Raw genomic sequence first — 11612 nt, 5'->3', positions numbered from 1 at the left:
AAATCTAAATTTGCATCAATAGTGCAATCAAAAGCATATCTACCTAACAGTTAAGAAAAAAAGTAAAAAAAAAAAAAAACTAATTTCTAATTTCTTTAGAAAGATAATATCTAATGTGTAGTCTTTTAAATACGAATTAAAAAATATGAAGTGTTGTAGTTTATGTTTAATAATTTGTTGCAATTTTTTTGACTTGAAAGTAAATTATGGATATACTCATACTATAGATTTATACCGTGATCAGATATTAACATTATTTTGAAATAGCTTAATATTTTGTTAACAAAAAATCTGAAATTGATCAGTTATATTGAGCGTATCATAAAATCAGTAATATTTATTATATCAGAAAAATATATTCGGCTTATTATAATATTCCGAATGTAGTAGTATATTTTAAAACAATAATTTTATGCATGTTATACGGATAATACAGATTCAAACTAGCGCTGTAAGTGGAATTCTGTCTTAAGGCATTAGGGCATCGTGCCTAAGGCAAATTGCTGGAACTCCCGTACCAAAAATTATTATTTTTTTTAAAAACAATTAACATTTTTGAAAAAAATTTACTTTGAAAAAATGAAATTTTTGAGAAACTATAAATTTGACAAAAAATTTTTTTTTGAAAAAAAAATTTTTTTTTAAAAAAATTTTTTTAAATTTTTTTTTTTGAAAAAAAAAAACTTTTCTTTATTTTGACATATGTGGAAGATCTGAACTTCCTTTCAAGCAATCGTACTGCTTTTAACTGCATAGGGACAAAATATAAAGCGCGTAAGCGCCGCGTCGCTGTCTAACGCATGAGCATGGTACGGAACCCATAGGAATGTTAACAAAATGTATAATTATTGTTAAAATCTCTATAAAATATCTGATAATTTGATGCGCATATGTCTAATGATCATTTTTGACCGCCAAATGGCCATTTTTTTTTTACTTTTCCTCTATATCTCCGAAACCGCTAGACCCACCTTCATGAAAATGTCACCGATTCTTAATCTGTGTCAATACAAGTAAAATGCTTTTTGAATTATTCAAATCGGACGCTCGTTCTCTTCAAAACTGAGGTACCGTTTTTGGCACTTTTTGCACCATATCTTCGGAACGGACTAGGACATGCCTTTCAAAAAAACTAATCAGCACGTCTCCTCATCAATACGAATCGAATGTTTTTTAAATTATTCAAATCGGTTGATCCGTGTTCCGAAATCGTCGACGAAATTCGTATCCGCACATACACACACACACATACATACATTACACACACACATACACACACACACACACACACATATATCCATTTTTTCTAAGGTATGCCAAAAATGTTCAGAAACCTCTGAAACGTAAAGATATATAAAAATTTTCATTTTTGATTTTTTTGCGATTCTATAACTTGCCCTACGGGAAGTTAATTATTTAAAAACGAATTTAATATATAATTATAGCTATAGGCAAACATGCTTCAAATCGCAATACAAAACAGTATTTTGAAATTAAATATGGTTTACTGAATAATATCATTCCATAAATGAACAATTGATAAGTTCTTTGATGCATCTATGTAATTATTATTTATTATTCTGCTTAGTGTAATTATATATAAATACGTTCAATTTATTTTCATGATATTGACGCATAATATGCATTAATCTTATGAAGTATACTGCCTGTTTTTTTTCTTCAAAAAACTATAACAAGGTAAATTAGTAATTAATGGCCTACAAACAATATATCTATAATAATTTAGAAATTATTTGTATGTCACTTCAACAGGATTTTACACAGAGGAAAATGAAAAAAAAACTAGTTGGTATTGGTATTTTGCCTTGAGGCAAGTTACATGAACTTCCCGATATGTGTAAATAATCGACTTAATGAATAAAAATTAAATAATTTATAAGTGATTAAAAGTATTCCGAGTGGATTTATTACACATAATTGGAAACGAACAAGCACGTTAACTCGGAGCATTATCTAAAAGCAAATGTTCAAAAATCAAATAATTTTGTAATTGAACCAGTTTCCGTAGGACTTCAATGGTTTAGTATGTTCATTAAGATCAAGTACTCTATCTTTATACCAAGTAAATCGTCTAATTTTAATTTTAACAAACATCAACAAACCATTTGTCGTAAGACCGTAATATTTCAGTAAGTTCTATAAATCATGATATATATCTCAAAAAAATTCTATAAAAAATCGGCTTAAAAATTCTTTTTAAGTTAATTACAAGAAAAACGGTTTGGTAAATTTTCACCTAAAAATAATCAGTATCATTCTTTTGAGTTTTTGAGAAAACGTCGATGAAAAGTATAATTTGACAAATGCCAAAAAAACGATATTAGTTTTTGCAAACTTTGCAGAATTTTAAAAATTAAACGACTTGCTGTAGGGCCGTAATATTTTAGTATGATCTATAAGACTATGGTATCTATCGTCAAAAAAAATCATAAAAATCGTCGAAAAAAGTTTTTTTAACACTATTACAAGAAAACGGTCCGGCCGATTTTTATCAAAAACTAATCAGCACGATTCCCAACCAATATCTTTCGAACAGGTTTTCAATTTTCAAAATCGATTGAGAATTGCGGGCTAAAACATGGACGAAAATTTTCTTCACTTTTCTGCGATTCACAAAGAAACGTTTGGCTGATCGTCGCGCAAATTTGATAAAATCTAGTCTCCAACGAGATACATCGAAGACTTTCAAATTTTAAAATCGGTCGAGTCGTTTTTGAGAAAACGTCAATTTACACAGTTAAGAATTATAACATTCTAGATCCTCCCCCACGAAGTAATGCCTAACGGCGGTTTCCGTGGGAACCAGAGACCAGGCAAAGCGTAGGTTCCACTCGGTATTATACCAGAGCGGTATTGATACCACATATTCAAACAAAAGACCAGTCTGGGATGCATAAAGGCATTTCCTTCGCTATACAAAAAAAACATACATACTATTTCCAAATTTGGTCTCATTTTCATTTGGATTTAGAATAGCTTGAAACGTCGAGAAAACATAAAATTATCGAATCGGATTTTTTGATGAAAACATAAACTTCTCCTTCGGTAAGTTAAAAAAATGAAATTTGTTCGAAATAAAATTTTACGAAGGATCGAAAATGCTTATTGAATATCACATTAAAAATCATTTTGAAACATATTATCTAATATCAAAATAATTTGGTTTATTATTCCGATTCTACGCACGCTTTACAACAATTGTATAATAAATTGATTATGGATTACGTATTGTAGCAGTAATTTGAAATAGGTTTAATAGTAATTACATTATGCAATTAAATGCTACTGAAACGCATTGCAATAACATTTCAAATAATAATAACAATGCTAAATTATGCTACGGTTTAGTTTCAAATTATATCAAATATTAAAATGTTTCCCTCACCTGTCCGCCTACATGTCCCTCACGCATCCTGGGCAGATCTGTGTGACTGAACCGACTGCGGGACCAAGGTGCGACATTGCGCAAGTCCGTGTCCAGATCCAAATCGCGAAGTAAATTGTGGCTGAACTTGCGAATGTTCCATGGAAGATCGTTGTGTCTGCAAGAAGATAACACAGTTACACTTAAGTCGAAATTTTATCAAAACATTGTTAGTAAATGTACAAAGTCATGGCGAGATGAAATGTAATTTGAAACACGTGTAGTACTCGTATGTATGTAGCTCATTCAAAAGTAAATTTTATCTGTATGGTGTTTCAGTAATTTAATATAATATTTTTACCCCAAGTTTACTACATTGGATGGCTGATGTCGTCAATGCTTAACTTACAAATGTTATTTCATGCATATGCCTCGGCGTCGATTCTAATTGGAATCGCTAAAATGCGCAGTAAAATTGCTAACAATTATTTTTGTATAAATATATTAGATCTAGTAGATTTATGATATTTCAACATGTTTCAAGATCTGTCGTCATATAAAGTTTCATCAACATCGACAATATAATTTTTTTCAACATTTAATTACGATGATCTTTACCAAGAACTAATCAATGTGATTCCCAACCAATACCTCTGAAATAGTTTTTGAAATGAATATCGATTCAATATTGTGGGCCTAAAACTGGACAAAATATTTTACACTTTTCTGCTAATTACAAATGAACGACTTGGCCAAACATAGCGTAAAGTTAATCAACAATAGTCTTTATCCAGGTATATCAAAACTCTTAATTTTATGAAATCGGTCCCGCCATTTTTTTGATAAATGTCGACATCAAAAATTGGATCACACACATACGCATATTTTTTCCAAATTTGGACTTTTTTATTTTAAAATGAGAAAACATGAAATGAATTTATTATCGAAAACATCATTTATTACCCAAATGTTTGTATTTTTATTACTATCAAAACATCAATTTTTTTATTTGTAGTGATTGTTAACTGATTTAAACATTATTAGTATAATTATGAATTTTAATTATTGTCATAATCTGAACTCTTTCAGAAGGTTGTAAAATTAATTAGAAAGAATGTAGTATTTTCATGTCATAAATACCAATACTAATAAAAGTCTGTACGTAAAGAGCACTAGCAAGCCAAAACTTGAAGAAGTTTATAAAATGCTTCATTTGGAGTAGGTATAAAGTACATCAAAGACATGAAACCCGGCTATAGCTATCTTGAAAGCTTAAGGATTTAGTACTGGTAAAAAATGTGGAAATATAATAGCTAAAGGAATGACAAGATAAAATAAAATCATATCCAAAAAGCAGTTTTAGGGCCAATTCTCTAATAAAATAGAAATGTTAGGGTGGCACTAAATAACCTGCGGGTTACTCTTTGCACAAGTTGGTAGTAAACTATCAAAAAGTTATGTATTTGTTAGCAGAGTGTTATACACATAAACGTATATATTATCAAAGAAAAACCATAAAGTAGCACTTATAACAGAACTATTATTTGACATTTGTGTGTTTTATAGGTTAGATTTTATGTGTTAAACGCCTGATTGCATAGCAAATACAAATTTTAACAGTAAGTTACTACCAGCTCCTAGCCAAACCAATATAAACATTTTCAAATCTGAAATGACTACCACTGGGTACCATTTTAAAATCTTATATTTACACATTTGTCACCAAATTTACTGAATGCTTTACTAGGCAGATTGCAATTATATGGAAATAAAAAAGACACTACCAACACATAGGAAAATGGAGCCATCATATAGCATTACCATGATATAGCATTACCATGATATAGCATTACCAGCTTTTAAATTGACCCTTAATAGAAGAACAACAAAATTTAGATCGAAAAAGAATGCTAATGCTAAATGTGCTTACTATTCACACGTAACACAATGGACAAAGAAATTTAATGAGGTACTTTCAAACTCTAACAAAGATAGACCCGTAACATAGCATATGCGTAACATTTTTATTTTGTCCGAAGAATTGGCCCTTAATTGAAGTACAAATAAAAATTAGGTCGAAAAAGAATAATGATGCTATATGTGCTAACCATTCACACGGGATTCACTTCTATAACACGGATTCGCTCTAACACAGTTCAAGAATTGAGACCATCCGGCTCATAATACGGTACTTTTGGTTTTGCATAACACGGTATAAGAATTGATGAAAGTTCAAATTAAATAAGAAATATAGTAAAACCTGTAAAAAGGAAACTTTACCTAATTTAAAAATAGTGAAATCGCCGTACAATAGCTCAACAAATATGATGAAACTGGTGCAAATGATAAATAATTTTATATATATTATTAGAGCGCGTACGTTCTATCTAAAAAAAATAGGATTTACCTAAAAACATATTAAATAATTTTTAAGCAATTCTTTAAATAAAATGAGCATAAAAGTTTAATAAAGATTACTCCACATGTGTTAAATATATTAAAGACGTCAACTCTAAAGAAACTTGACTAGAGCTATCTAGAGATAGCTGATAGCAAGTATTCGCAAATATATTTTTTTTTACAAATTAGAATGCACGGATTTAAAGGTAGTATAGAAAACTGTTCAGAGGATGAAGTTATCTTGCAAAAAAAGAGTCATATTGGATAGCATTTACTTGTTAATATAAAAAATTCATATAATTCAAGTAATGTATACTACTTCTTAAAAAAATGAATAAATGTAACAATATTTATTATAAAATCATGATATTTAACATGCAACGTAACCCCTCTTTTTAACTTCCCGTAGGGCAAGTTATAGTAATCGCAAAAAAATCGAAAATGAAAATTTTTATATATCTTTACGTTTCAGAGGTTTCTGAACATTTTGGCATACCTTAGAAAAAATGGATGTATGTGTGTGTGTGTGTATGTGTGTGTGTGTGTATGTATGTATGTATGTACGTGTGTGTATGTATGTGCGGATACAAATTTTCGTCGACGATTTCGGGAACAGGGGTCAACCGATTTGAATAATTAAAAAAACATTCGATTCGTATTGATAAGGAGACGTGCTGATTAGTTTTTGGCGAAGGCAGGTCTAGCCGTTCCGAAGATACGGGGCAAAAAGTGCCAAAAACGGTAACTCAGTTTTTGAGAGAACGGAGCGTCCGATTTGAATAACTCAAAAAACATTTTACTAGTATTGACAAGATGAAGAATCGATAAAATTTTCATGAAGGTAGGTCTAGCGGTTTTGGAGATATGGAGGAAAAAGTAAAAAAATGAGCCATTTGGCGGTCAAAAATGATCATTAGACATATGCTCATCAAATTATTAGATATTTTATAGAGATTTTAACAATAAGTATACAATTTGTTAACATTCCTATGGGTTCCGTACCAATGCTTATGCGTTAGACAGCAACGCGGCGCTTAGGCGCTTTATATTTTGTCCCTATGCAGTTAAAGCAGTACGATTGCTTTGAAAAGAAAGTTCAGATCTTCCACAATATGTCAAAATAAAAAAAAAAAAATTTCAAAAAAAAAAACAAAAAAAAAATAAAAAAATTTTTTTTTTTTTTTTTTTAAATTTTTTCAAAAAAAAGTAATTTTTTGTCCAATTTATAGTTTCTCAAAAATCTTATTTTTTCAAAGTAATTTTTTTTTTCAAAAATGTTAATCGTTTTTAAAAAAAAAAATAATAATTTTTGGTACGGGAAGTTCCAGCAATTTGCCTTAAGGCACGATGCCTTAATTGTTTTAAGACAGAATTCCACTTACAGCTAGTTGTACCAGTTCTTTGTCTCTTATAACACTGATTCGCATAACACGCTAGTTTCCTGGAACGTAACTACCGTGTTGTACGGAGGTTTCCTGTACTTCCACACTTCATGAAAATAATTATATTGATAACGCAATAAAATGTATAGAACAATCTAACTATTGACTTACGCATCTATTAACGGCACTTCTGACAATATCTGCAAAGCGATTCTGGTCCGTTCCCTGGTCGTGTCCGCCACGCATAACGCAACCGCAACAATTAGCCAGCACAACCATTTGAATATCAGCGGCAGCGGCTGCCTGTGACCGCCTCCGTGTGGCGTCCGCCAACGCGGACCGCCACGCATGCCGCGTAGGGACGCTCATACAACCCACGCCGCCGGTCAACGCATACGGGTACCACAGGTTATGGGACCGAACTCGGAGTCGAATTATTGATGTTGATAGGTCGATAGTTGAATTTCTGAAAATAAAATAATAATAATTTGTTATTTGAAAGGTATTTCTTATTTCAATAATGCAAGCGCATTTGAATTACAATTAAACTTATCTAATAATTTTGTAAGGTAATTGTTTTTTGGACTATTTTTACACATATTGCTCTCCTATATTTAATGTTATTGATAGCGGTGCATTGTGGACACTGATCAAGGTTACAACGCAGTGTAGTCACGCACGTATAATGAAGAAGTGAGAGCGAGTTGTGAGAAACGAAAGGAGAAAGAGAAACAGAGAAGAAATATAACGAACGCTATATTCTAAAACTGTATAGGATTACTTTTCATGAAATTAATGATGACTTTGTAACTGTCATGTAAGATTGTCATTGTAGATTACTGAATGATGACACACATCAAGTTGGGCATTTGACGATTGGGCTGCAAAAATATTACAAATATATATATATATATATATATATATATATATATAATTATATATATGGTAATTTTTGTTTGACGTTGAGACATATTGAAATGAATAAAAAAGCAAATGCGTCGAATGAAGAATATATTTATTTTAAATTTGTACGTTTTGAGACTAGATATGTCTCACCATCCAGCAGACCAGAAGCAAAAACATAATAAAACAGATGCAACTAATATAATAAATCACATGATACTATTGCAGGAAAACAAAAATCTCAGGATCTTTTTATTGCAGGAAAATAAAACGCAATATAGATAAAAAGAATAAAACCGCGTACCGATGAAACACAAAATCCACATATCTATATGTATAACTGTGTTAAATACTTTATCAATTTAAAAAATTATTAATAAGAGCTAAATAAATCAAATTAATCTAAGTTAAAGTTAATAAATGAAATTAAGTTCTGAGTTCGAATCCCCGGCAAGAAATTGAAAAATATGAAGTAGTTAATTTGGAATTGAATTAGAATTATGAATTGTAATTAAAAATATATAAGTAAAATAATCAGAATGTATGAAAATTAAAGAATTAGAATTAAAATGAATTCAACTAAAGAGATAAGAAGGTAATATGAGTGTTTAGAAGAGGAATTGAGAAGATAGTAAAGAAGAAAAAAGAAGAACGAAGATAAGTTAATAAATATGGAAAGAATAGGATTCTATCAAAAAGAAGATAGTATGAAATTGAAGATGGTATATGATATATGACTGTATAGAATAAATAATGTAGGCGGCTAAATGCTTGAGAAAGCGAGGCCAATAAAATAATAAACAAAAAAATTAATCAATATGCATCTTAAACACTCAATATGAGTCATTAAATAAAGATCAAACAGTTTATATTCATTAATATTTATATTTACTTATTTTTTCCATATATTTTGTATACTGAAAAAAAAATTACGACTTGATTCAAGTCATCAATTTTCCTGATGAAGATTGAAATAACTTAGTCATTATTTATAAGAAAATAGTTAAATTTATATTATTATTATTAAATTATTGTCAATATTACTTATAATAAATGGAAAAATAACTATTGAGTTATATTTTCAACATATCACTATAAAATACAATGCCCCTATTACGGCTGATAATTGTACCGAATAAAAAAAAGTACATATATTTTGAACACAGGATTTGATATTAGGCCTGACACTAATATTATGTAATGCAATAATGATTTGAAGAAAAAATAATTATGATAATATGATAGTTTGTGATAATATGTCTTGAAAATGCAAATGAAGTGAAACATTCTTTATATTTCTTTTAGTCCCAAATTTATAAAATAATTAATTAGGGCAGTGCCGAGAACAGAGTAAAGTATAAAAATAATAATAATACAAAAATTATAATTACAAAAATTTTCAGATAATTTAGAATAAAAATTAGAAAAAATAGAAAAATTATTGGAACTGTCGAATGAAAAGTTATATCCGATATCATTTGTAGATAGATATTTTGCGCTTTTAAAATTTCAACAACGCTGCTATGAAATTGATTCAACTCAATTTTTTAACTTGTTTAAATTTAAAAAAAAATGCAAGTATTATCATACACTAAAATATAAAGATCACAAAAATGTAGAAAACTTAATCTTAGGTCTTAATCTAATCACCAATTAGGTATATCGATAATTTAAAAAAATTATCATTTTTATTATAGTTCAAGGTTTTTGACTCAAATATGCATGGAGGCTCTTGGTGCACATTTTCAGATTTTACAATTTTTTTAAAAGATTATCAAATAAATATTATTGAACAAAAACAATAACTAATTTTTAAATTTGTTTTGCCACATTAAAAAAGTAATAGCAGTTCTTTTTAGCTTATTGACCTTCAAATTTGTAGGGTCAATATCCTGCTTAAAAATTATGCTGATTTGAAATTTGTTATCATTATCATCTCTCGTATCCCAAAAAGAACTGAGTGTGCAATGTCCTTTGAATTTTAATTAAATTTGCATGGTATTACATTTCCAGTTTAATCTGCAAATTGTTGGTATAAACTGGTTAAAATCGACTTTATTGTAGCTCATAATATTATTATAGCGTCTCGTGCAAAACCATTTAATTACAGGATAGTATCTATACAGGGATTGAGTGCTTACTCTAAAACACTTCAGAAGTATAGTTTTATCGCAAATAATATAAAGTGGTCATTTAATTAAATCATTATAGAATCGCAATAAAACTTGAAAGAATTGCTTTGAACATTTACATCAATTTACATGAACTAATAGTAAATGGTGCACTTTCAAAAGATGCATTTTCAAAAAAGATAAATGGTATATATTGAAATTTGTGAAACTTTTAATGAGCTTAAAATATTTAAAAAATAGGCATATAATTTTTTATGATATATACTACCGACGCATAAATTTTATTTGATTCTGAAGAGTTGTCTATTCTGATAAATAGAATAGAATTGAATTTTCATAATTGTTAACCCTTACGAGACGGCACCGATTTGAACACAATCTACTGTACCGGCTGTAAACTTGATTTTATTGTGTATGTTATCCAATTTGTGTGATAAAAATTTGTGGTCCTTGAAGGACATACATTTATAATATTAATTAAATTTTGATCATTTTATAATGAATGGTGACGTTCAAAACAATTTCCAAAATGCATGGCTGGTTGATTTTGACATGTTTTACAATAAAATGTTGCTCCCGGCCCTCCTCCTGGTGCTTTTCTATCAGAACAGACAATACAATCCCTATTTCTTTCTCTCGCATTTAGAATATGCCACTGATTAGTCAGTATATTTGTTTATTTTTTTGCTGCCATAATGGTTTGTTTTTTCTATTATATTGTGTAATAATTCATTTGTAAAATATAAAGTAAATTAATCTATTGGAGGTCTTATATTGCTTGTCTTGGTATTTGTAGTCGGGGTGTTTGTTGATGTATGTCAACCTCGATTATTGAAGGAGAATCGGCACATTCGCTAATGTATTTCCACTCTTCATTTAATTTGTCGAACTTCTTCTTTTTGTTGGTTGGATAATATCATCATCACATTCATCACTATCTTTGGTTGAATAGTAATTTCGTGAAATTTGTCTGTATGAATGTCTATTTGAAACTCATCCTCACTACTGCTTAATTCACAAAATTTACCAGGAGTTTTGTCATTTAAGGGGGGCGATACATGTAATCGCCTTAATTTTTATCATTTTTTGAGGACTTTTTAAACTGGGAAGGAATGATTGAATCTTCTTGAACTTTTTTAGGGTTATTTATTATATATTAAAATACACAAAAAAAATATTTTTTTTTTTATTTTTTTTTTTAAATGGCTGCCGTAAAAATAAATCTGCCAAGACCCTCTCGGAAAACGCCATCAATTTGCGGGCGTTCTCACTTTTCGTACGGTGATCTGAATTTAAAAAAATTAGTTTGTACGTGTTCATAAAACATATATCTTCTAGTTAAACCAAAAAAAAATTAAAAAAGTCACAAAATCGTAAATTGGCACACCTTAGAAAAAAAAAAAGTTTGAT

At 29.3% G+C, this 11612-nt stretch overlaps 1 pseudogene; it reads right to left on the bottom strand.

The window, feature by feature from the left end:
- Positions 1-7517, bottom strand: part of LOC113373809 — a 216423-nt pseudogene extending 208906 nt beyond the window's left edge.
- Positions 7518-11612: the final 4095 nt, after the last annotated feature.

This window comes from Ctenocephalides felis, unplaced genomic scaffold (genome assembly GCF_003426905.1).
Source record: "Ctenocephalides felis isolate EL2017-DRISC unplaced genomic scaffold, ASM342690v1 CF-g0.4_SCAFFOLD_01604, whole genome shotgun sequence".
NCBI classification, from domain to species: Eukaryota; Metazoa; Arthropoda; class Insecta; order Siphonaptera; family Pulicidae; genus Ctenocephalides; species Ctenocephalides felis.
This window is presented reverse-complemented; position numbering and strand designations above follow the sequence as displayed.